General features: G+C 39.8%; 1 long non-coding RNA gene across 1 annotated transcript in view; it reads right to left on the reverse strand.

Moving 5' to 3' along the window:
* Nucleotides 1-1,648: 1,648 nt before the first annotated feature.
* The window catches only part of LOC122796384, a 253,484-nt gene continuing 229,049 nt past the window's right edge, over nt 1,649-26,083 (reverse strand). Inside the window, exon 3 of the long non-coding RNA XR_006363968.1 lies at nt 1,649-1,893. This is a non-coding gene — a long non-coding RNA (uncharacterized LOC122796384). The remainder of the gene's footprint in view (nt 1,894-26,083) is intronic.

Here is a 26,083-nt window from a genome sequence, read left to right on the forward strand (position 1 = left end):
TGTTTTGGAACTGGCCAGGGGCAATTATCACAAGTTTCCTTACAGAATGGATCTACTCACACAAGGACAGGGGTGTTTGATACACCCCAACAACAATCATCTTCAACTGACTGCCTGGATGATAGGGTCTTAATTACTTTTAGGCACCCATGTTATGCGGACGTGCAGCAGGTACTAATGGAGGTGAGAAAGCCTGCTACTAGAAAATCATATATTAGCAAATGGAAATGTTTTTTTAGCTTGTGCTAATAACATAACCAGCACCCATTCAGGGCTAGTTGTTCTCTGAATTTACAATATTTGTGTGACTTACTATCCTATGTCCCTTCTTGTTCCTCTGTCAAGGTTCATTTATTGACCATTTCAGCATGTCTGCCCATGGATCCTCCTGTTTCAAGGCAGTCGCATCTCAAAATGTTCTTGAAATGGGTTTTGCATAAGAGGCCTCCAAGTAAACTGGCAGCCTCTCCACAGGATCTTAATTTTGTGTTACAGAAACTAACACATGCTCCATTTGAACCAGCTAATCTGACTGACTTGAGGTTCCTAACATGGAAAACAGTTTTACCGATTGCTCTGACCTCTGCAAGAAGAGTATCTGGGTTGCAAGCTCTTAAGGTGAGTCAACCCTACCTCATTTTCCACAACAACCCTACCTCATTTTCCACAACAACCCTACCTCATTTTCCACAACAACCCTACCTCATTTTCCACAAGACAGGGTTTCTTTGAGAACTCATTCTTCTTTCATGCCTAAAGTGTATCCGAGTTTACTTAAGTCAAACTGTCCATCCCCCTGTTTTCTTTCCTGAACCTAAAAATAAGGGAGAAAGAATACTCCATACCTTAAATGTCCACAGACAACTCCGGTATTATCTTGACAGAACTAAATCTTTCAGATCATCGTATCAATTATTTATTTCTTGTGAAGGTAAGAAGAAGGAACATATGGAGTCAAAACAGACTATTTCAAATGGCTGTCTAAGGCTATTACCTTCTGTTATACTCACTATGACAAATCCATTCTAGGCAGGCTCAAGGCCCACTCTGCAAGGACCTTGGCTTCTTCTATGGCTTTCTGGAAAAAGGGTTGGATTATAAAAGTATTCTAGAAGTTGCTACTTGGTCCTCTGTACTTACTTTTAGAAAGCACTATAAGCTGGTTTCCTTCTCAAGGTCTAGATCATGCTTTGCTAGAACCATTCTCCAGGGGCTCCTGGACCCTTCTCTTTCCACCTCCCAAATGTTGAACTTACCATAATAGTAGATGTTTGAATGATCATTTCTGCAGTAGCTACTCCCTCCCTCCATCCTCGTTTTTCGTGCATGTTTTAAAACATGGTGTGGACATTTATTTTTTATTCCTAACACTGTCCTTTCAGAGCTCAGCCTCCCTCTCTCTACTGGCAGGAAAACTCTGAAGGGCTTTGTGCCCAAACTTGTCTTTTAGTCAGCACATGTCAAGCTGCTTGACGGTTTGTACGCATGCAATGTGCCCTGAAGCTTTGGAATCTGGTCAGCTGTTATATCCCTGACAAGATATAACCCATGTAGATAAGGCTACTGCATCAGTGATCATTTGAACATGTAGTACAAAACACTGATTTGGTAAATATGCCCAGAAAGTAGGCAACAATACACAGCACTCTTTCAGAAAACATTTATTTATTTAATATTTGTTAACTGGGAAAGTCAGAATAGCACAGAGCCTGGCCCGTGTAGAAATGCTCCAGAAGCATGTCTTTGGAATGTGGGAGGAAACCAGAGTACCTGGAGGAAACCCATATGAATGCAGGAAGGACATGCGAAGGCCCGCAGCCGAGAATCAAACTGGAGAACCTCTTGCTATGAGCTGACAGTGTTAACCACTACACCATTGTGCTGTCCAAAAACCTGAAAAAACAAGTAAATAATAGGTAACAATGGTTTAAAAAGGTAAATAGAGACAGTTCACAAAAAAGATTAATATTACTTAAAAACTGTCAGGATACTTTAGTAATTCTTATATGGATTTGTATGAAGAAATACATCTTCAGGACAGTGTGTATTGAATATTGACAATATTAGATGTGTGGTACAAACTCTGTATGCTAGCTATGTGTAGCCAGAATAGAAGTCGTACACAGAAGGCTAAAATGAGTAAGAAAATGGTAGCATGCTTATAAAATATACATCTAGTAAAAAATAAAGGAGAACTGTACCTCTCAACCTCTTGGCGCACAAAATCGGACAAATCCACAAAAATAGTGCCACATTTTAAATAGCTCTCATATAAACATAGAGGTATGTTACTATTTTGTCAAGTCAATCATCAGTGATTTGCCAGAAAACCACAAATATTATTATGAACAGAGCAAAAATATAAGGCAAAAATCAGGACATTCTGCAAAAATCTGAACAGCTGAGAGGTATACGGAGAACAGAAAAAGTAAAAGACACGTTTAAATAGCTCATGCCACTTAACAAAAAAGTTAAAATCTTTTAAGAGGAGGAGGTGTTTAAGAACAAGGGAAACAAATGGAAAGCAGAAGAATGCTGGCTTGGGTGATTTTAGAGAATATTTTTCCACAGAGGGAGTTAGTGATGCATGGAATAGTATTCTTGCCTAAGAAGTTGATTCGGAAACAGTGATAGAATTCATAAAGACATTAATTGTATCCACAAAGGGGTACAATGGAGAGATTAGGCTGACCTATTGATCCTAATCTGTCAAACATTTTAGGTTAATGTATTTACCTAGAAAAACATATTTCTGTTTTCTCCTTTATTTCAAGATTAAAATAAAATGGAATCATCTGTTTATAGCCCCACTATATTTATTTATTTATTTATTGACATTTGTTTAGCGGAATAGTCCACTGGGCCGTTAAGAGCCCATTTTCAGTGGAAGCCCAGGGAGAAAAGCTCCAAAAAACATGAACATACAAGATAATAAATTAACAAAGTATATCCAAGTAGGCAAGTAATTAACAATTAATTAAAGGTAAGACAGAAATAGTCAATTAGGTACAACTAAATACAAACTTAAATTACAGAATAAGATAAGAAAAATAAGTAAAAAAGGCTAACATTATATAAAAGCTTCTGCCATCTCCAGACATTTAGTAATATGGTCACTGAAATTTGAATACCATAGACAAGTAAAGGCAATCAGGTTTTGAAGAGTGAAGACTTGGTGCAAGAGCAGTTCCAGATAGAAGACAGGTATCCTCGAAGAGAAGTTTTAAACAATTATATTGGAAGAAATATTACAATTATATTGGAAGAAAAATGTCTGTGGAACACAATAACATTTTTTCTTTTCTTTTTTTTTAAATAATGGATAGAGTGAACAGGTTTCTATGAGGCAGTGACCCCAACATCTGTAATATGCAAGTAATTTATGCATTATGGAGAAATTCAAAGACTGATAACACACACACCACTGTTATGTTATCATAGGATAGCACAAAGTATTAAAGTAAGTGGAACATAACTGAACAACAGAAGTTTGGCTCAACCCCACTTGAAAGCTAAAACAGCAGACTGGGAGTAAGAAAAGATATTCCACCCCATTGCTGCGTACATTTCAGAAATATAATTACTGGAGAAGTGCTGTGTAGAAATGTTAATATATTCCACAATTGAAGACTGTATTAGGAAATATAGATCGTACTTTACAGATTCAGTATTTAAGGGCTAACAGGTTCAAGCAACAGTAAATGTAATAACATTTGAAGAAGCTAAGATAGTTTTAACAGGCACCTGACAACAACTTCATGTATACTAAACATCAGATCAAGCACAACAAAAACTTAACTCTATGTTATAAATGTCTAACAGACAACAGCCTCCTTTCCTTTCAACATACAGAGTAGTCAGGGAAGGGAACGATTAATCTAGACTGTGTAGTCAGTATTCGACTTCTTTGGTCACCTGAGGTTAAATCCTGCCTGACAAATAGAACTGGGAATAATGTTAAACACCGACCTGTAGTATATATTGGTTATTAAAAGGTTAATCTACTGAAAACCTAGCTGGCATGCATTGTGAAGATACATTCTACTGGGAAGTGCACAAGTTCTGGTGGCCCCTCCCCATCTCAATTTTACTCAGCTACTTTGCAAGAGTAGCCCATGGAAACTTTCCCCCAGCTAATTTATGGAACCATGCACACTCATGGGTCTTAAAAATGATGCTGTTTCTGTTGACGTTTTGATTTCTAATTAAAACTTGTTAAATCATTTCAAGTAGTCTAGACTTCATGTCAGTATATAATACCTATCCTGTCTGTGTGGACCTTCAAAGGGTAGCATTTCTAATAAACTTGCTGATAGAGGTATCAGGTGGACGGCAAGTCTTTGAGAGTGACTACCTTCAACTCAAAAGTTCAAAGGCAAACTTGTTGGAGCCAGTTCTTACAGAAAAAGCTTATAGATTTATTATGATTATTACTATTTAATGTATTTATTTTGTCTTTTTTTCAAGGCAGGATGGATGATCTTCAGCTCAAAATACAAAGCATTTAATGGTGCCACTAACCTATGAGAAAAAGTAAGATGTCAAAGCTTAAAGATCGTGTTTAAAGTCGCAAAACAATCTTTTGTTTTTGAATTAAAAAGTGTTCACATGCATCTTTATGTATGCAAACACTTTTTTATACAAAAATAAAGGGTCGTTTCACACCCGCGTATAAATAAACAGTTTTTAAAGATTGCTTCTGAACGCCAGAAGTCTAAATGTAGTGAGCTGCGCTTATGGTATTAATATTCATGGGAGGGCAGGAGGTGCTTACGTCACTTTGGGTTCCAACTCTAATTACGCTGGATTAACGTAGATAAAGAAATATAAATTAGTTATGTAACTGCCAAACTGTTAAATTAACAGGTTGTCAAGAAATAATTATTAGTTTGTTTTGGAGAACCGCCACAAGACTCAATAATCAATACCTGTGTTTATGCAGAAAATTCTCTGCTCTTCCGACCATTAACAAGGAAGCAGTACTGATGCATTCATGCTTCAGACTGTGCTCCAGACACACTGATTTCCAGAAGGTACTTATCAAACAAGCCTTATTCACGTTTTAAATGGAACCACAGAGACTCTCACACAAGGACTGATATAACTAAACAGCAGCAACAGTGATCATCTTTGTCAAATGTTTGTGTTGATTATTTCAAATAATAAAGCCAGGAAGCAAGAGATCCAGTTAGAGGTTGTTTTTTCATCCGCCATTTTAACTGCAACACTTTGTCTCATTACCATAGGGTGATAACATCTGGTGGTCAGAACATAAAATGCATTTACATGGACACAATCCCTTGTATTTCCTGACAAATAAGCCACACCCTCTGTGTAATGAAAACACTTCCCTTGCCTAGAGGTAGCCATGCCCCTTTGCAAGCGATGGCTAGAAGCATCAAATTTTAAAAGCTATAGACTGTGACTGCATGTGCAGACTTAGATGATATGGATCTCTAGTTAATGAGTTCCATGGCACTCCCTACCCCACTGTTTACTATCACCCTGGCAAAACACCCCAGCACCCCCCATTTTCCTCCCATCCTTACCTCCTCATACTATGCAGAGCACGTTTATGTTGTTCTCACATTTTGTCTTACTCATCAGCTTTTTCCTATAACTTTTCAATGCATCTTAATTGGCATAGAGTGTAGTGTAATAATTGTGTATAAAATAATTTAATTAAGTCAGGGGTTTGAGACCACCCCAGAAGGTATGGGGTTCTACATTCTCTGAGATGCAGTTTTAGAGTTCATTTTCCACAACTTGTGGTCTAATGATGGCCTGAAAAAAAAACAGGATTAAGGAAAGCAACTATTTTTTTCCCAAGAAACAAATAAGTGGTGTGCAAAGCATAATGTTCAAAGCTGACAAAACAGTAGATTCCTAACCAGAAAATGAGAATAAAAAGGCTTGAGAGGTCTCATAAATATATCCTTACCCCTACTAAAAACATCAGTTTCGATGTATCCTTTTGGTGTTAGGAAAAATGGCCATATAGTCATATACTTTGAGTTGCTGCTGTCATACACCTAAACATTACATCTCCTTAGCCCTAACCTCTCATGTCAGACTAGAACCAAACTCAAAGAACAAATAGAGCACAACAACATGATTCAATCTGTTGTTGTTGTCAGGTGTATGTATGCAGCATGTCCTTTTGCCGCTGCTCCCCAGAAGCCAGCAAACTGTAAATACAACTTGATTTCAATTGAGAAGAAACTGAAAAAAAAATGACACCCATATTAAAACATGCCACCATGTTGCTCCTAGACAGAATACTGGCCTTAGACAAGCTATAGTCACCTTCTATGAAATAATGACAACAGTATCCCCAGCCTCCACACAAACTATAATAACTTTCTGTGCTCATCTCTGAGTGGGTCATTTTGAGACTAGGTGGGACTGATGGCAGAGAAATCTACCCCCTACTAAGTTATTTATAGAACCAGGAGTGGTGCCCCCCAGAAAAGCTGAGGCTCTAGATATTATGAAATAGTTTTTATATCTTATTATTTGTCATTGCCCAAGCAGTTTATGTATGTGAGCACCAATATTACTTTCTCTCTTTTTCTCACTTGGTCTCTCACACACAGGCACAAACGGGTCTATATTACATATCCAAATGCTTAAATGTTCGAATCGCTAAAGATCGACCTTTAGCGATCGAACATTCAAATGTTCGAATATGTAAGAAAATAAAATTAAAAAAAAAAAAAAAAGAAAAAAGAAAGGGTTAAGCAGGGGGCCCCCCCTGCACCCCCCCTGCACCCCCCGCTACTTAAATACACCAACTCCGAGATCACACTTCAGTGCGCTACAGTGCGGAAACGGGAAATTTCCCATTCCCTACACTGTAGCGCGATCTTGGAGTTGGTATATTTAAGAAGCGGGCTTGCCCCCCTGCTTACACCCTTTAGTTTTTTTTTTTTTTTTTTTTTTTTTATTCATATTCGAACATTTAAATGTTCGATCGCTAAAGGTCGATCTTTAGCAACTCGAACATTTAAGCGTACGGATGTGTAATATAGACCCGCACAAATTAGCACTGTCCCTAAAAAGCCAGGTCTATCACAAGATGAAAACACACACACACACACACACACACACACACACACACACACACACACACACACACACACACACACACACACACACACACTATACTGTCAAATGTCATTGATTTTGCCTTATATTTTTGTTCTGCACCTTGTAAAATCTGTGGTTTACTGCTAAACTACTGAAAACTTGCAGTCAATAAATGATGGCAGACATGTGAAAACGTCATATCCTTTAGAAGATGCATGTTAATGCAAACACTATTATTCTAGCAACTTTAAAAAATACTCGGAGCAATATTTAAAATGTGTTCCTAGTTTTTGGCCTTTGTCCCCCAATTTCTTGGCTTTGTCACTCATTCTTGATCGAAGAGGTTGAGAGTTATTGCACATGCAAGCACACAGTCACACACACACAGACATAGACACTTCAGTTTGAAACTCATGACTTTATTTATCAATGTATAATAGGTTCATAGGTGTGTACTAGGCTGACAACCACTGGGGCCTTTTTGAGACAAGCCATGCATCCCAAAACTCTGACAAGTTCTGGTACCCTTGATACATGTAAGCAGGGGCTTGGGAGATGAACAGTTTACAGGCTGCCTGTGTCCATTAGAGACATAGGTGCCAAACCCAGGATGAATTTCTTCTTCCCCACCTCAACTGTCCAAGTAACCCCAGAACTGGATTAGGGAGGAAGTCTGCTTCACATGGATGGGGAGCCTGTTCCAGAGAAGGGGTAGTCTCTGAGATACATACCTGCCTTTTCAGCAGGTCCTATTTATATCACAGACAGCTTTAAGTCTTTAGAATGGGTAATTCTGGTGCTGTTTGTTTTGAGGATATGCAGGAGGTCTACATATGGATTCTGTGGCCGTTCTAATTGTAAGAATATGTCTGCTTAGGTACATACCAAAAGGTGCATTATACTCAATGATAGGTCTGATGAATGTCAAGGACATTGGAACAATGACCTCCCTGGACCTAAATGCTATACCTTTGTTTATACGTTGTACAACATAGAATGATTTCCTCACTATTGTAGACACATGATAGTCAAAGGCTAGATTACTATATATGTGTGCCCTGAATTCTCTGAATAATGGGTCAACTCTTAGGGGTGTGTTATCAATATGATAAATTACCAGGGGTGGAAGACTTCTCGAAGGATATTATTATACATTTCTTGGCATTTAGTTTTAGTCCATGGCTCTGGCACAAGTTATTTGTCTGTATCAGCCTTTCCTGGAGAACATTAGTGTCGGTAGGGGATTCTATGACTGCTCCTAATCTGCACTTATCTGCATATTTGGACAATCAGAGGCCCTTGATGTTGGCCCAGAGAAGATGCAAGAAAGGAAGGTTGGGAGGGTGGCCTAATGGTTAAGGTGTTTGCCTTACAAACACAAGGTGCAGGGTTTGAGTCTCACAAGGGATAATTGGCTAGGCTTAAAATGACTCGCAAGGGCAGTTAGCTTAGTACTAACCTATGAACCTATAAGGGGTCCCAGAGCCGATCTCTGAGGGACTCCTCTTGTGACTTGTCTCTTTGTAGAGATGGACTCCTAAATTCTAACTTCATGCACTCTCTGAACCAGATGGCTATTCATCAGGCGACATACGGGTTTATACCTATCTTCTTGAGTTTGTCAACAATGCCCAAGTGAGGTATTGTATCAAATTCCTTGGCCTGGTCAAGGTATGCAGTGTGAACTATTTTGCCCTCATTCATTGCTTTGGTGACCTTCTCAAGAAGTCCACTAGGTTGAAGAGGCATGAGCTTCCCTTAACAAAACCAAACTAGGTTGAATCCATTGTCAGGATGTTCCCTATGTCATTATTAATCATTTTCATGATAATTCTTTCCACGGCTTTGCATATGAGACTAGTGAGACTTATGGGTCTGGAGTTTTCAGGGTCTGTATATGGCCTACCTTTTTGCAGTAAATAAATAAATAAATATAGCTTTCCTGTCTTATAATTAAAGAAGCGGATCTTACCTTTCCTTGTGACATGCTGGATCACATCTAATTCTCCCTGCTGTGGCCGACGTTTCCTTTTTAGTCCTTTCCTCTGAACTGCCACTGATTTTGCCTCACATGTTTACCCTGCCCTTGTAAATTTTTTGATTTTCTGGTAAAAACTGAGGATTAAAGTCACTCAGTAATGTTAGGCATTAGAAATGCATGCTTTTTTATTGCCCAGAAAATGCATTTAGATGCAGCAGAACCTTTTGCTCTATTAACTTTTTAAAGCAATCAGAATACTGCATTATCCAGAATTCTTGAATAAAGAAGTTGAGTAGTATGGCAGCAACAAATGGATATGTCAATAAATAGTAGCACAAAGGCAGAGTCCCCAGGCAGTCTGATGAAGAATACATTATACCGAAAAAAAATTACACACACACACACATATATATATATATATATATAGATACAGAGAAAGACCCTGTAAACATTCTTTAAATTTTCTGGGCTTCTCTGCATTGCAGCTTTCTGATTGGCTAATTGTCAATCCATCAAGCCTCTTAACCAATCTGCAACTGGGGAGGTATGTGCAAGCAGGCAGCAGGTTCATTAACGTGCAAATATAATGAACAAACACTGCTTACACTGAGAAAAAAAATAGAAGATTTTAAAGAGTGCTTCAGAAACTAGAGTATTCACTGTTTTACCAGAAAATCAGATGAAGATCTCCATTTCTGGATAATCCAGAAAAATGGACAGGTGGCAACCAACCATACAAGGTACAGTTGTATAGGTAATTTTACCATAACAGTAGATGTTCAGTAGATCACTGCTACAGTAGCTTAAGCTATATGGTCCTACCAAGGATCAGCCTCTCCCCCACCCCCACCTGTCCACCACCACCAATGCTTTAAGGCATCTTCATGCACCATAGCTGCTGCCTGCATAGTGGAAGAATGAAATAACAGCAGATACAGTGACACATCTTCACAGCTTTCTTGCCCTGAAAGAAGGGGGCTAGAGCCCCACGAAACAGGAGAAATTTCAAAAAGAAATAAGAATAACGCTCCTTTTCAAAAGTATTCAAAATCAAGGGGTTGGCAAATGGGAGGAGCTACTGCAGCAGTGATTTACTCAAACATTTACAGTTATGCTAAGACTACTTACATAACTGTACTATCTTCTTTGTTATATCACTACTGCAGCAGCCTAAGCTATATGAGATGGTTAGGATAGAGCATAGGGTGCCAAGGAGGAGAAATATGGGCTAGAATCCAGGAACCCCTGAAAAAGAGTCCTAGCAAACCCTGCTCTGGATCTAGAGTAGGAGTGCTGTTTGTAATGTGTAGTACAGGCATGTACAGATGACAACATTGCTATGTTTAGTATATTTCTAGACCCCACCCCTTTCCAAAATGCCACAAAAGTACTCAAAACCTGAATAGTGAGCATTGCCCCCCCCCATAAGTGAATGTCCGTGGTGACAATAACAAAGGGCAATAACTTGGGACAGACATCTAGAAATGGTCTGTTTTGACACTGCTTTTCCCTTTTTCTGACTTTCATAGAAAATAAACAGCTGATCAGCAATCTTAAAGGCTGTGGTTCTGTGAATACAGTGTCTGAGTTGCCTATGATTCATAGACTGTTACTAGGCTAATGACCTGGAGGGGGGGTCCTTTGCAAGCCTAGCCAAGTTTTGCCTAAAGAATAATCATGTCCTACATCCAAATAGGACATTAAGGGCCAGGCATTTATAAGCTACCTCTGTCCATAAGGGACATGGGTGCCAGGCCTGGTGTAAATTTCCTATTCCCCATTCACTGGTCTAGGTTGTGCTTAAACTGGGTAACAGACAAACTCAGCTTCACATGAATGGCAAGCTTGTTCCACAGGAGGGGCAGTCTCTGGGGCATATCTGTCTCTCCAGGATGTTCTGTTCAAGTCATAATTCAGGTCCCCAGACCTTGTATTTCTGGTACTCTAACTTACAAATTTGTAGGAGGTTCATAAGTGTGGAGTGTGGGATGCCTTGTAAGCTTGGCATAGATCACCCCTCAGCAATCTATAGGAGACTGAGTAGAAAGAAAGAGCTTTAAGGTGCTCTTTATAAGGCAGGTTTGTTGCACCTTGTTTTCTTTTTGTAAGGAACCTTTGAGGTCGCTCTAGTTGCTGCATATGCCTGGTCAGGTACATGCTAAAGGGAGCATTGTACTCTATGACTGGTCTGATAAGGGAGGAGCACAGTGGGATAATGACCTGTTTGGATCTACCTGCCATGACCTTACTTATAAGTTTGAAGGTAAGGCTACTGTCTATGTGCACAGCCATATTCCTGACAACTGGATCGACTCGTAGGGGTGTATTATCAACAAAGTAATTAGCCAGGATGGTTGATTTCCCAAAGGGTACAATTATGAATTTCTTAGCACTGAGTTTAAGACCATGGCTTTGGCACCATCTGTTAGTCAGAGATAGACCTTCTTGAAGAAGGCTAGTGTCTGCAGGAGTTGATGATAACTCTCTGATTGCAATCATCTGCAACTTAGTCAGCCATAAACCTTCAGCATTTACTTCCATTTCAGAGAAATAGATGTCAAAAAGGAGTGGGCCCAGTAAAGAGCCCTGGGGGACTCCACTAGAGACTGGCCTCACTTATTTCAACCTCCTGGATTCTATCAGTGAGCCAGTTAGCTATCCAGTGGGTGATAAAAAAATTATACCTAAATTAGTGAGCTTATCTATAATGCCTGACTGGGGTATTGTATCAAAAGTATTGGTCAGGTTGAGGTAAACTGTGTATACAGTCTTACCTTCATCCAATGCTTTGGTGACCCTCTCAAAAAAGTCCACAAAATTTAATAGGCATGACCTTCCTTTAACAAAGCCAAACTGTGATGGACCCAGTGTTTGTAGGTTACCTATGTCCTCATTTATCATGTCCATGATGATTCTTTCCATAGCCTTACATATGCGGCTGGTAAGACTTATGGGCCTCGGTAACCCACATCAGTGGTTGGACCTCCTTTGTGCAGCGTAATGACTGTAGCCATCTTCCATTCCTTGGGAACAAAACCTGACTGAAGGCTCCAGTTGAAAATTGATTCAAATAGACCAGAGAGGTCATATTTCATGCTATTTATTAAACATCCTGGGATGTTATCGGGGCCCATCGAAACAGTGTTTTTTGGCCTAAGAAAGTGCATTAATGACCTATTCAATAGTAATAGTTGGAGGGATTGTGTTACGTGGTATTTCCTTTGGACAATCAGGGGACTGGGGAAGAGAAAATTTGAGTTGAACCTGTCAGCCAAAAAGTTGGTAATGGCCTTCGGTTCAGTGTAGGTGACGCCATTTACAATACGTTCTGTACATTGTTGTGCATTTCCTCTGAGGTTATGGACATAGTTGTATTAAGCTTTGTGCTTGTCCTTTGCCTGAGAAGCTATTTTTTCTTCAAATTTAGCCTTTGAAGTATTAATTAACCCTCTTAGCTGCCTATTAAGATTGGTCAGGGGCTTTTAGTATGTATGGCTTTCTTGTCCTACACTTGGCCAAGATTTTTTTTCCTTTTGTTGTATAACCAATTGATATTTTGATTCCACCAGGGTGGCTTGTCTTTTGAGCTTTTCTTATTCTTAATACAAGTGGGCACAATTCGGTCTATACAGTTATCAATATGGCTGTATAGAGATTTTGTAAATAGCTCAGTCTATTCTGTGGTGTTTACTTGGTCTGGGGGTGCTTTGAATTTAGCCAAGGTGCTGCTTAGTAGAGAGAGGTTAACTTTGGAATAGTTCCTAAAACTTTTTGGTTTTGCTGGATCCCCGGATTTAATTTTTATTTCAAGTAATACTACATTATAGTCAGATCTGACGAGAGAAGATATTACATTGGGTGAGGAACATTGCCCCCCCCCCATGTATGTGAGTACCAGATCAAGGATGTTTGTACCCCTGGTAGGAGAATGGATCGACTTTTTCAGGATGTCGGTATTAACAAAGTTCAGGAATCGCTGGGCTTGTGCATTAGAAGTGGTGTAGGATTCCCATTCTATAGAGGGATCATACTGGGTTGAATGGTGATGGACTTTAGTACATTAAGATAGGTAGTATAGGTTTCCTGGGACATGGAAGGGACCTATAGGTTGCAAAGAACTGCAAAAAGGGGAAGAATCTAAGTATGGTATAGATAGACTACAAAAAAGCATTTGATAGTATCCCACATTCATGGATAAAAGAGTGCTTAAAATGTATAAGATACACTCTACACTGATTGATTACATTACAGCGACCATGAAACAGTGGCAAACCACTTTACAGTTAAGCCATGATAAAGGACAAATTATTATTCCAGGGATAAAAATTCAAAAGGATATTCCAGGGTGACTGTCACCGCTGCTCTTTTGTCTTGCCCTTAACCCATTAAGCTGTCTACTTAACAGATTAGGTCATGGCTATAATTTGGCTCCCAGAAAACAACATCTTCTTTTTGTAGATGATTTAAAACTGTACAGTTCATCAGATGAGGAACTGAAAGCACAACTGCAAGTGGTCAACACATTTTCAGATGATATAAGAATGTCATTTGGTCTTAATAAATGTGCAAAAGCAACCTTTGAAGCAGGAAAGATGCAGCACCAAGAAAACATCAGTTTGGGACAAGAATGTGATATAAAGGAACTTGAGCCAAAGGGAGTGTATAATTATTTGGGAAATGATGAAAGATCAACAATGAAACATGAACAAATGCAAACAAAACTCAGTAAGGAATATTTTAGAAGACTCAAATTAATACTAAAAACAGCACTGACATCTAGACACAAAGTCCATCCTATAAACCAATTTGCTCTTCCTGTCCAAAATTATAGTTTTGGAGTGACTGACTGGGCCCAAAAGGTGTTGGATAGTTTGGAAAGGAAAACAAAAAGGATGCTTCATGCTCATCAAATGATTTATAAAAATCAGTGCATACCAAGACTATATATTCCTCATTCTGAAGGTGGTATGGACCTCCTTGAAATTGACTACATGTATAGATCTAGAATAGTGGGACTGCACACATATCTGCTGACCTCACAAAACTCAAATGTATTGAAAGTTTTGAAACATGAGGAGAATAAGTCTAAGATGACTGCCTTGCTTAATTTAGCAGAAGCATATCAGCATCAAGCGAGAATGGAAATCAAACCAGAAGTAGATAAAAATCAGGAAGCAACTGAATGTGCCAAAAAGCAAAAGAAAGAATATAAGGTGAAGGATCAGATAAGAAGGCAAAAAATGTGGAAAATGCATAAATATAGTTACAAGTACAGAAAACTCTTGGAACAACCTCATGTTGATCAGGAGTGGATGCAGTAATGATTAAGGAGAATTGAATTTAAACCAAAAGATGAAGGGTTAATACTGGTGGCACAAGAGAGTGGACTATGTACACGTTGGTTTACAAAGTCCACTGAACATGTGGGAGAAAAGTACAGTTTTGTATCTACCATAAATGTAGATGTTCGAAGATCTTCATTGCTGCAGTCCTTACACTTGGGTAGTCCGCTGTCCTCGGTCGGCCCGAATATCAAAGTATTAGGCTGATGTCGGTCAAGGCGCTTAAGACTGACATCAGGACGTCAGGGTACAAATGCGCATGACCGACGTCATATCCTCAGTCTTTTCTTGCCCCAGATGTCAGAAGACCCTAAACAGAAAGGTCAAAACCAAAAGACAGCAAAAAACAACCAACCACCCTTGCACTAATCATATGTACAATATATACAATATCCACAATATTCACAACCCAAACCACACAACCGCCTCTAACTACAGAGGGAAGGAGGGAGGGTAATTGGACTGCAGCAATGTAGATCTTGAACATCTACATTTATGGTAGGTACAAAACTGTACTATGTTCTTCATCTCACATTGCTGCAGTCCTTACACTTGGGTAGAATCCCAAAGCAGAGGTAAGGGAGGATGGCAAAACTATAAAGCAGTAGGAGCTGCCAAAATGCCCTGTAAAATTGCAGTGGCAAAACCAGCCCTAGATTTAGAGTAAAGTGGAAGGTGGTAATGCTTAGAGAAAGTATGCACTGAACTCCAAGTAGCTGCCTCCAAAATATCTTTAGTTGCCACCCCTTAAAAAGCTGTAGAAGTGGCAGTAGCCCTAGTGGAATGAGGCCTAATCCCAGCTGGAATTTCCTTACCATGATGGGAATAACAGAAAGCAATACAAAACCCAATCCACTTAGAAATAGTTTGTTTTGACACAGGCTTGCCCTGAGAACCCAAAGCAAATGAAACAAATAACTGCTGAGACTGCCTGAACCCTTTAGTTCTGCTCAAATAATATCGCAACTGCCTGTGTATATCCAAGGTGAGCAAAATCTTTTCCCCTTTATTTTGGGGGTTTGCATAAAAAGTAGGCAAATGAATAGTTTGGTTTAAAGCCACACTAGAAACCACTTTAGGCATAAAGGAAGGATTAGTACGTAAAGATACCCTATCCTTATGGAAAATTAAGAAAGGCTCAACTGCCATAAGGGCCTGTAATTCAGAAACCCTTCTCGCAGAGGTAATGGCCAACAAAAAAGCAGTCTTCCATGATAAATATTTCAACTCGGCAGTAGCTGCAGGCTCAAAAGGTTGTAGAGTGAGTTTCTCCAACACAAAATTGAGATCCCAAACAGGAGTAGGAGCTCTACGCGGGGGTCTTATATTCTTTGCCCCTCTAAGGAATTGCTTAAACAAAGGATGAGAAAACAATGGTGGGTCACAGTCATAGTGAGCAGAAATTGCTGCAGCATGAACCTTAATAGAAGAGAAGGACAAACCTTTGTCCAGTAACTCAGCAAGATATTGAAGAGCCACACTTAAATTAGGCTTAGAAACATCAAATTCCTTTGCTGCACTCCAAAATAAAAATCTCTTCCATTTATCTGTGTACACTTTCCTTGTACTAGGCCTTCTGGCCTCCAAAATAACATTCAAAACTTGCTGTGGAAGCTGAGACCCTCCAGGGTTTAAAACAGAATATGCCAGGCTGTTAGGTGAAGAGAGTGAAGTTTGACATTGAGTAAATGACTGTTCTCCTGAGACAGCAGGTGTGGAATCGAAGGCAAAGTCCATGGAGGCTCCCGTACCAGACTTCTCAGTAATGGGTACCAGTGCTGTTGAGGCCAATCTGGAGCTATTAAAATCATCTTTGGCTTGTCCTGTCTGACCTTTAGGAGTACCTTTGGGAGGAGAGGCAGAGGTGGAAAGGCATACACATGAAGCTTGCTCCAATTGAAAGAAAGAGCATCCACTTTCCAAGCTGTGGGATGAAACCTTTTTGTGCAAAACTTTGGCAGCTGGTAGTTTAGTGGAGAAGCGAACAGATCTATGTCTGGAGTTCCCCATGACACTGTCAATTTCTGAAATACATGAGGATCCAATTTCCACTCGTGGGGATCCATAATTCGTCTGCTCAACACATCTGCTAAGGAGTTCTGTGCTCCCGGCAGAAACCTTGCCTGAAGATTTAGCTGTAAACTGAGAGCAGTCTCCCACAAAATCATTGCTTGTCTGCATAGAGGATAAGAATGTGTTCCCCTTGCTTGTTGATGTACCACATGACAGTTGTGTTGTCTGTTAGAACCAACACCTGCCCTGGAAGAAGTAAATCCTTGAAAGCTATTAATGCAAATTGGACTGCTAACATCTCCTTCAAGTTGATATGTAGATGTTGTAGTCTGGCAGGCCACGTGTCTTGTATCCACTTTCCATTTAGATGAGCTCCCCAACTTTGTCTGAGGCATCTGTCGTTAGAATCTGACTCGCCTCTGGCCGGGTCACAGAGAGTCCCTTGTTTAGGTGACATTCCTGAGCCCACCACAAAAATTCCGTTTGAATGCAAGGTATTATCTGAATGACAGTGCCCAAATCTTGGCAGTGCTGTGTCCATACATTTTTGAGATACCATTGTAGCTTCCTCATATGCAGTTTGGCATTGGGAAGCACCAGAATACAAGATGCCATGAACCCCAAGGCTTGAAGGACTGTCCTTGCAGTCAGCCTGGACTGATGAGACAATTGATGGAAGTAAAGGGAAAGATTCTTTTGTTTGTCCGGGGTCAAAAAGGCCATCTGGGATGCTGTATTCAGTCTCACACCCAGAAAGCACATGTCCTGAGAGGGTACTAGACTGGACTTTATTTCGGTCACAGAATACCCCAGGCATCTTAGCACTGCTATCACATATTGCAAATGATGAAGAAGTTCGTCCCTTCCTTGAGCCAGAATCAGACAATCGTCCAAATAAGGATAGATCTGTATTCCTTTTAGCCTGAAGAAAGCTATCACTGGAGCCAGAACCTTTGTGAACACTCTGGGCGCAGTAGATAAGCCAAAGGGCAATGCAGAGAACTGATAATGAGAAGTCCCAGCCCGAAAACGCAGATACTTCCTGCAACTTAGCCTGATAGGAACATGAAGGTAAGCTTCCTTGAGATCCAGAGTCACCATCCAGTGATCTTTGCCCAGCAGAGGTAAAAGCTGTTGTAATGTCAACATTTTGAACTTGGGAATGTCCAGATAAGTGTTGAGGATAGATAAATCCAAAATTGGTCTCCACGTGTTCCCCTTCTTTGGTACTAGGAACAGGCGAGAATAAAATCCTAGGCCCACTTCTGGCAGAGGGACCGGCTGTATGGCCCCTATTTGAAGCAGCAGAGACATTTGTTTGTGAGCCTCTATTCTTTGCTGAGGAGGAACGTCTGGCATGCCTTTGAAAGGAGGCAAGGTATGGAAATAAAACTTGTAACCTTGGTGTATGATATCCAATACCCATCTGTCTTGGGTAATTAAACTCCAATTTTCCTTGAAGAGTGCCAACCTTCCTCCCAAAGGTGCTGCCAGACAAGAAGGCTCTGGCAGCTGAAAAGGTAGGTCATTGGGCCTGTTTACGAAAGGACTGGCCCCTGCTGTGCAGGTGAACTCCCTGTTCTAGGTCTGAAAGAGCCCTGAGCTCTGCCCCTACCACGTCTAGATCTACCCCTAGACTGTGAATCATAAGAAGGGTACGTCCACCCCTTAGCAGGCCAATTCCTACTAAACTTCGGAGGCTGAACTTGCAAAAAATCTTTAACAGCCTGCATAGACTTAGCCTTGTCTTCCATTTTCTTTAAGACTGCCTCCACAGGTGAACCAAACAACACATCAGACTGTAAAGGAGCATCCAAAATCCTTGTCTTAACATGGTCAGATAAATTCTGATCCCTCAGCCAGGCGTGCCTGCGAAGAACTGACCCAGTGGCAGCCACCCTAGACGAAGCCTGTACAGCATCAAAACCACATTGTAAAGAATGCTTACCCACCTGTTCAGAAACATGTACCAAATCTTGTAATTCTTTACACTCAATACCTTCCGCCAGAGCATCTACCTTAGACTTCAATTGAGAAAGAAGATAGTTTTGATATTTCAACATGTGAAACTGGCAATTCAAAGCCCTCATAGCTAAGGTGGAAGAAGTATAGACTTTCTTTCCCCATCTATCCAAAGCTCTGGCCTCTTTATCTGGAGGAACCGGATTTTTACAACAGAGGCCTTGACACCCTTAGGTCCCTGACTAACAGTTTCTGGGTCCGCCCTAGGACTCTTATAAAGATATTTATGAGCTTCAGGCACCCTGTAATACCTGTCCGGTTTAACAGGAGCAGGAGGCAAAGAATCAGGATTAAGAGAAGCCTCTGCAAACACATCTTCCACAACATCCAGAACAGGTGGTATAGCCAAAGGCCTATGCTGGGGTAAAAGCAAAAATTCCCTAAGCCTTTTCCTGGAATCAGAGAAGTCCTGACCTTCCCACTTAAAATGCTCCCTCATGGAATGAAGAGTCTCTGAAAAAGAAAAATCCTCTGGAGGAGAAGCAGAAGGAGTAGAATCATCCACATCAGAATCAGAATAAGGAGAATACTTCTGCAAGTCTTCAGCCGAAGACTCTGAAACATCCGAAGCCTGCTCAAAACTCCCCAACTCTGGTTCCACCCTAAGCCTCTTGTCAGGAGGGGGCAAAGAACCTCTAATCAAAGTAATTAAATCTTCTGCCATTTTAAGCATGTGCTTCTTGGGCACAGATCCTGAAGAACTAGGAGTGACACCAACAGAAGCTAAACCTGGCCTGCCTCTGGGATAAGCCTTGGAAACAGAAGGAGAGGGCCTAACCACCCTAGGAAGGGAGGGGAGTACAGTAACCTGAGAAGCCCCTTCAGCCTGACCTGCCTCCTGAGAGGCCACATCCTGCAATATCAAAGACTCCAGAGAAGCCTCCGGCGGAACCACCGGTTCCACTGACGCCTCTAAAGAACCGGCGTCCGGTACGGACGACTCTTCTTGCCGGGGTTTAGCTGCTTTGTCTTTGCGCTTCTTCGAAGAAGCGGGCGTCGGAGCATCCGACGGCATATTATAATTGCACCGCTCAAGACCAACCTGGCACAATCTAACCTTCGCTTAATAGTGCGCTTATTGAACCTAGCACAAAAGCGACACCCAACAACGTCGTGCTCAGGCCCCAAACAAGGAATACACAAAATATGATAATCTCTATGCGGTATCTGTTTCCCACAAGAAATACAGTTATTCACTTTTTCTGACATCCGGTAAACCACTGCGGCAAGAAAAAACTAAAATATTCCCCAACGGGGTACTTAGCCAACTTTGACTCGGTCTGAAACTCCGAATTCGAAAAATTTCAGAACGCCGAACGGCACTTGCAACGCTGCTTCTGCATCAGACCATGCGGCAAAAAAGACTGAGGATATGACGTCGGTCATGCGCATTTGTACCCTGACGTCCTGATGTCAGTCTTAAGCGCCTTGACCGACGTCAGCCTAATACTTTGATATTCGGGCCGACCGAGGACAGCGGACTACCCAAGTGTAAGGACTGCAGCAATGTGAGATGAAAAACATCAGACAAATGCATGTTTTGTAAAACAGAATTGGAAACAGTTCCACATCTTGTTGCTGGTTGTGATATACTAATGGCCGAAGGACTGAATACTGAAAGGCATAATAATGTGGCAAGACTGTTGCACTGGGAATTGTGCAAACATTACAATACTGAAGTAGCTGAAAAACATGGCAAATGTTAGCCAGAAAGCACTGTAGAAAATGATGAAGTTTATACCACATGGGATCATCTATTACCAACAGTTCAAAACACAGATGCAAGAAAACCAGATATAGTAGTCCATGAAAAGAAGACAAAAGTACCACTGGTTATTGAAATTGCTGCCCCCAGTGACTACAGTGTCTTACATAGAGAGAGACACAAAGTCATAAAATACCAGGATATGTAGACAGAAGCAATGGCAATGTGGAAGAAAGATACCCAGACAGTTCCAGTAGTAGGAGGTGCAATGGGTCTTATAAAAAGAATTTACAATCATACTTAGATATGTTACTGATACATGTAACTGTCCGGATTACAGAAGGAGTCATTACTGGGCATATTGCGGGTGCTGCAAAGAGTAGTTCTGGCTGACATCAAAATTGAAACAATACTAATTTCATGAACTTGAATCATACTTTGACTTAGGAATGGGATCCATTCCCATCATGGTATTAGAAACGCAAAAGATTTGTTGCAAGGATATGGTACAACACCCTATTTATAGTGAGTTGCACATATATGAGTTCCAGTGGGTCATGCACTTTAACTAGTCTGGCTGTGAGATTGGTTTTAATATAGACTGACATTCCTCCACCTTTAGATCCCTCCTGTGCAATAGCTGGTCTAAAAGTGTCAATGGCATTATAATCTTGCATTGCTGGGGTACTCTGTGTGACGTTAAGCCACATCTCCATTACTAGGCAGGGACAGGAAGGCTTGCAGGGAATGGAGTTTCTTGTTGAGACTTCTAGCATTGAGCAGTACCACCTTCAGATATTCCTTCATCTGTTCAGTTAAGTCAGAAGGTTTATCAGTTTGGTATTGCCTAAAAAAAGCCATTATGATGGTGGAAAAGGTCTTTGCCAGTATACGAAATCCTAGAGGAGATAAGTGCAGACCTCCCCTGGCAAAGTATCTGAATTATGGAGAATGTTTTCACCATTATTGTTATGCTCCAGAAAGAAAACCTTAAGATGAATGGCCTGGCACAAGATAAACTCCAAAACAACCATATGCTTAAATGAAGTGCTAGTTTTTAAGGAAACCCTACCCTTATAAAAATGATTTAGGGACAGTTCACCATTAAGACCTATAACTCAGATACATACCTGTGGATTAAAATCCTAAAAAAAAAAACTTTGCAATGTGCAGACAACCATTTTTAGAAAGGGGAGTAGGTGAAATATGCCTACTCTTGTGTTTCCTCTTCCTGGGAGATCCTTCTAAAAAAGAACACTAAAATGGATGGTCCCTTCCATGGGACATATGTTCCTCAGATGTATTTATTAGTGGAAAATCTTTTGGTGTCTTTTTTCTGGTGCCAGCAAGAATGGTTCTCCCTTCCCAACAAGGGCAACTGAACAGCTGCAGAGGACATGCCAACCTCCTGTTCTACACTGGCTTGCTGAGAAGCAATACCATAGAAACCAAGAGAAGATGAATGGTCTAAGAAACAACTCATGGCCACAGCGGAGTCACTCTTCAGCGTCTGAGGCACATCACACCACCATGAGCACCTCTGAATTCAAGTACTTTACAAGGGAAATCTATTAAAACTATATGATGAGCTCTCAAAATTCAAACGTAACATTTCTATCCTCCTAGCCTCAGCTGTCACTTATGTCAAGGTGCTTTACTCCAGTCTAAGAACTAGCATAAACTAAGATGTAACAATCAGCGCTGAATATATTGGGTAAAGTAAAACACTGGGCTGGCTTGTTGGCTGCAGAATTGTCGTTAAACAGATTAGGCTTATATAGCCCTGGATTTAATACATTTTTGTTATGTTTAACCGAGGATGTTTTGACCAAAAATGTTTTTTATTTTAATGATGATTGTTACCTACAGTTGAAAGGTACAGCAATGGGGGCTTCCTTTGCCCCCATTTATGTTGACCTTTTTATGGGGTATAGAAGAACAACTGATATATGATGCCAGCCATAACATTTACTTGGAAGAAATATATATTTGGAGACACTATCTTGATGATTCCTGGCTAGTGTGAAAATCTGATGTAGTTTATTTGAAAGAATTCATACAATATTTGAATGACAACAAATGGGGTTTACGATTTACTGCTTTTTATTACACTAACGCAATTTCTTTTTGGGATGTAAAGGTTGTTAAAAGAGTTGATGGTATGCTTGATACTTCCTTATTTGGAAGAGTTTCATTATAATTCCCTATTGGATGCAAACAGTTGTCATCAATCATATACTGTCAATAATGTTCCCAAATCCCAGTTTCTCTGGGTCAAGAGAATTTGCTCTTCTGTGGAGGAGTTACATAAACATAGTGAAAATCTAGTAGCTAAGTTTCGAGTGAGGGGGATATAATAAAGCTGTTATACAGCAAGCTCATTATTTTGCCCAGTCTATGGATAGGACCACCTTATTAGGATACAATATCCAGAAAAAACATGATACAAATATTTGTTTGATCTCTAGTCTTGGTAGTAATATTAGGTTGTTTTGTGATTTAATTAATTAAAATTGGGGAATACATTTGGCTGACAATAGGTTGGCTAAACTGTTGCCAATCCAGTGTATGTTTACATACAGAAGGGGTAAAACTTTTGGAAATTTTTAAAGTCATTAAAAAAAAATGTTCACTTTGATGTCAATAGCCATATCTATCAAAGCTACACCTTTGGTTGGTGGTTTTTCCTTTGGACATTGTACAGCTTGAAAACATGTTGTAAATATAAAACAATTTTCATCTATTAATACATCTGTTGTATTTGATATTCGATGTTTTATTAACTGAATTTCTGAATGGGTCAATTTAGTTGAATGTACATACTCTGCGGTTTATGCAGGACAAACGTCTAGACAGTTTAATTTACATGTATCTGAACACTTAAGTGACATCAGGAATAAAAGAATGTCTAACGCTTTATATAAACATGTTTTGTAGCATCCTACAGCAACATTTAGATTCACTGCTATTGATCGTATTTGCATTAAAGGACCCAATAAGCTGGGTTGGCATGACTTACTAAATAAAAAAGAATGGACCTGGATTATTAAATTAGGGGTGTTGTTTTCCCCTGGTTTAAATTATGTATTTTGATTAGCTTTGGGGGAAGGGGGTGTGCTTGATTTTTTAGATATATTGTGTATTTGTAAAGGGTGTTTTTCACTTGTTGTATCTGGCACTGAAGAAGGCTTTTGCTAAAACCGGTATGCCATTCACCTTGTATTATGATTATTAAACAATAATATATTTCACTGTTGGTTGTGCTGGCCCCCTTTTTGGTTTTCGTTCAAAAAGTAAACCTAACCATCTTGGTGGAATATAACATTAATAAGTTATATAATAAAATAAAAAAAAATAATTATGGTTTATAATAAATCAAACTCTACTCACATTAAAGTCTGCATCAAAAAGCTCAAGAAAAATCAGAAAGTTACCATGAGGAAGATCATAGCTGAACTCAAATTAAAATGACCAACCATAGCCAAACATAATCATAATTTCTCCTTTAACTGCATCAGGTTATTTAACAAATAACACAGCAATAACCTGAATTAATGTATAAGTGCATTGCCCTAAACATACTGCTAGTACACTTGCAAAGAAATTTGTGCCACCATCACACTAGAAACCAAAGATAGATTTAGGATGGGGAATATGGAGAGACCGCCCTGGATGCAAGCTGTTAGGAGGCAAAATCAGCACTGTAGAAGATGTGCCGATTGATCCCTGCAGGTCAGCAATGCAATCACGTATGCTGGATAGCTAGTTATGACAACACTATCTGTAGTCATTTAAGTACATGTGATCAAGATTGCAATCATGTAAATGATGTGCTTGCAGTGTGTGTGTGTGTGTGTGTGTGTGTGTCTGTGTGTGTGTGTGTGTGTGTTAGGAACTGTTAAAGTAAAAGGCAGAAAGGTGGCCAAAAGGACCAAAACGGCAAAAAAAGCAATATCAAAAGTAATAAACTACTAGTCCAACTGGTAGAATATGTTTATTAGAAAACAACAAAGCTTTCAAGCCACTGATGAAGAGTCCTGAGTGGCTTGAATGTTTTCTAATAAACATATTTTGATATGTTAGGAACTGTAGCATGAAGCTAATATACCTCTTTATTATAGCTTCTGAAGGTGTTTCAGAGATGCTTAGATGACTTTTATTTTTTTACTTTATCTCTATAAATTTGAGGTGAACGTGCCAGTTGGGGGTTTGCCAGGGTACCAGATGACCCAGCTAAATCTCTACCAAAAACAATAACTGAAGTTCCACAAATGCCTGAGTCTCTTCGTGTCCCTAAAGTTATGGAAAATGTCTTAACTGCATTCTCCAAGCTTAAAGTACAACACTATGGGCCTTCATAACATACCTGGCTGCTTAAACAACAACAGACACACTCTCTCAACTTCTCCTAAAACTGTTCAACTTAAACACAGCCACAGGTTATATTCCTGAGTTATAGAAAATGCCTACCATTATGCCCATCCATAAAGTTTCTCTCACCTCAAATCCTAGGAACTATAGACCCATTGACCTAATAAGTTCAATTTGCAAAGCAATGCAGTGTAGTAATTTATATCTGATTTCAACAGTTCCAATATAAAGAACATTAATGCTCCAGACTAACAACAAAATTATTTTATCAGAACAAGATCATAACTCCTTAAGTTAGAAAACTTTTTCAAGAAAATCACTGAATCTGCAGATAACAGCCATGCAGCTCACACAGCAAACCAAGATCTGGCCAAGACATTTGACTCCATTCCCCATGCAAGTATTCCAAATAAGCTTAAATGCCTAAATGTGGACCTGTATTCTGTAACAGAGACAGCAAACTCATTAAAATATAAAACCCACACAGTTAAAGTAGCAGGTACTGCCTCAGACAGGAGAAAGGTGGTTAGAGACATTCCTCACGGCCCAGTATTGGGATCCATTCTGTTCAGTACAATGTGTTGGGTCTACAAACCACTAATCAAGACATACGGCTAAGTAAATTTGGTAATGAATGCAAGCTGAGTGTTGTCACTCACTCAGCAGCTCATGACAGCAAGGGCTAAACCACTGAAATCAATGCTGTATTAGGAAATAGACTTATGTTAGATGCAAAGAAGTGTAGCACTGTCACTTTTGTTAAACAAAACATGATAATGTCTTATATTATATTTAGCACCCTATTCCAGAATGATATGGTCATCAATGATCTCAACAGTTATGTAGATAAGTCTCTATCTTTTGTCCATCATACAGCAACAATAGTCAGGAAATTATTCTGTCTAACCCATTTAATAAGTAAAGGAATTTCATTCAAGTCAAAAGAAATTATGTTTCTTCCACACTCTTCCCTGAGTAGATCAATTATAGAATATAAAGTTACTTCTCTATGTATCTATCAAAACCTTCCCACAGCTAAGAAGATCTCCAGACTAAAGACCCTCAGTTACCAAGGCAGGCTTGATACACACTGCCTATATTCTGTTTCGTATAGACTTCTGTCAGTAATTTATGCCTACCATTCTGTGTTATTAATGTCTCAACCCACCTTGATCTCATACACTTCCACAAAACAAATGGCTCCACAGAAACTCAAACTAAAGATGTGACTCTCCATCAACAAATGAATGATATATTCTGGAGGGACACATTTATTACTCAATGCCTCACTCATCTCAGGGACATGTTACACAAAAACAGAGTGATATCATTTCTTGCTTTAAGGCAAACCTTGGCAATTAAATTGGTGTCCATAAATTTACTTGCATCCTGACTTGTTTTCCCCTCTTGGAGGCAGGAGATGGCCTACAAGGGTGGTTGTTGACAAAGACTCACTCTGCCTTGTATACTCTACCCATCTGTGAATCTATAAATATGTACAGCAGCCAGCAATTTTATTATTTTTTTCTTATCTTAGTAATTGGACATGGGTAGCTAACC

The sequence above is a fragment of the Protopterus annectens genome, chromosome 1.part0, assembly GCF_019279795.1.
Source record: "Protopterus annectens isolate FY-2018-M chromosome 1.part0, PAN1.0, whole genome shotgun sequence".
In the NCBI taxonomy this organism is placed as follows: domain Eukaryota; kingdom Metazoa; phylum Chordata; order Ceratodontiformes; family Protopteridae; genus Protopterus; species Protopterus annectens.